The sequence below is a fragment of the Papaver somniferum genome, chromosome 7 (genome assembly GCF_003573695.1).
Source record: "Papaver somniferum cultivar HN1 chromosome 7, ASM357369v1, whole genome shotgun sequence".
In the NCBI taxonomy this organism is placed as follows: domain Eukaryota; kingdom Viridiplantae; phylum Streptophyta; class Magnoliopsida; order Ranunculales; family Papaveraceae; genus Papaver; species Papaver somniferum.
The window spans coordinates 225,844,647-225,846,558 of NC_039364.1; the positions used below are offsets into that span (position 1 = coordinate 225,844,647).

General features: G+C 40.3%; 1 pseudogene; it reads left to right on the top strand.

Annotated features, from left to right (window-relative positions):
• Positions 1-1,128: 1,128 nt before the first annotated feature.
• LOC113300802 lies at positions 1,129-1,227 on the top strand (annotated as a pseudogene).
• The last annotated feature ends 685 nt before the right edge of the window (positions 1,228-1,912 follow it).

The following is a 1,912-nucleotide window of genomic DNA, read 5'->3' on the forward strand; positions in this document are numbered from 1 at the left end:
CGCGTACAAAAGTCCTTAAGGAACTTGGCATAAGAGGGAATCTTCCTAATTGCATCTAGTAGTGGAAGGTTGATAGTTACCTGCTTAAAAACCTCCAATATATCATTAAAGTTGGACTCCCTCTTAGTCGGAACTAGCAGCTGGAGGAACGGGGCTCTGGGAACAAAGACGGGCTCATCAGGACCCTCATTGGTCTCTTTGGAGACTCTATCAGTCTCCTCATTTTCTGGTTCAGAAGGGTGAACTACAGCATGTTCACTATCAGGCATGGAAACCTTGTTGTCTATCACTCTACCACTCCTAAGGGTTTTAATAGCATTCATATGATCAGATGGTCTTTCACCTATTTCATTAATTCCTCTAGGGTTGGGTTGAGTCTGACTAGGAAACTTACCTCTTTCTTTTAAAGACTCATTTATCTGACTAACCTGGGTTTTCAACTCGGAGATAGCCTGAGAGTTAGCCTGCCCTATTCTCTTATTCTCTTCTAAACCTTGAGCAACAAATTGTTAAAGCTGCACAGTGTTACGAGTTAACAAAGCAAGAGACTCTTCTAAACTCATAATCTTCTTATCTGAAGGGTTCTGAAACTGTGCCGGAGCTGAAGAATTCTTAGTATATCCAAAACCTGGGGGAACCTGGGCGTTACTAGACTGACCTTGATTCTGTCCCTTTGACCAAGAAAGGTTTGGATGGTTTCTCCACCCAGGGTTATAGGTTTCTGAATATGGGTCAAACTTCTGTCGGTTATCAAACCTATTATTGTTATAAAGAGCATTGGCTTGCTCTTCAACAATATGGCCTTCCCAAAAAGGCTCAATTCTTCCACTACTACCACTAGAATGACCCAATTCTAAGGCTTCTAACCTTTTGGCTATGGAAGCTATTTTAGCATCTGACTCATAAGATCCTTCTACCCTATTGACATTTCCTCTACTTAGAAGAATTGTTTTCTGGGGTTCCCTACTATGTTCCCATTGTTGGGTTTTATCAGAGATTTCATTCAAAAATGTCATCGCTTCATCAACAGTTTTATTCTCAAACCCGCCTGTGCATAAGGACTCAACCATGGTTGTTGTTGAATAATCTAAACCCTCGTAGAGGATCTGAAATAACCTAACCTTCTCTAAACCATGATGAGGACATTGAGATATTAAGTCATTGAACCTTTCTAAATACTTATCAAAGATTCTCCCTCTTGTTGAGCAAAAGTACATATTTGTGTCCTAATAGACGATGTTTTATGCCTTGGGAAAAACTTATGTATAAAGGCAGAAGTAAGTTGGTCATAGGTTTCAATTGACTCAGAGACCAAACTATATAGCCAAGATTTGGCTTTATCTTTTAGGGAAAAGGGGAATAACCTAAGTTTCAACGCATCATCACTTAGGTTTTTAATTTTCAGAGTACTACAGACTTCCTCAAATTCCCTAACATGAAAATAGGGGTTCTCATTCTCTTTCCCTAAAAACATTGGGAGCATCTGTAAAGTCCCAGGTTTTAGTTCATAATTTGCCTCGGTTTCAGCTAACTTGATACAAGACGGACGAGAGGTCCTAGTTGGGTTTAACAAATCTTTCAAAGTTGCCATTTCTGGCACTATCAAAGGACTAGGAGTACTGGGGGTACTTTCCTCACGAAGAGAAAGATTCTCAAAACTGAAGTTTCCAAAAACGGGGGTCTCAAAAGAAGAGTCTGCGATCTCCCCTCTTCCACAAGAAGATCTTTTAGGCTCGTTACTAATCAAACAGCCAAAATTATCTCTTTTCCAAGCACGCTCTGTAAAGGACTCGGGCGCTTTTGGGATACACAAACAAAAGTCCTAAGGAAGGGAGGTTCTAAGCAAACACACAGCAGGCTGACTCCACCAAATCAAACCTAAAAATTTCTAGCAAACAAAAAGCATGATGGC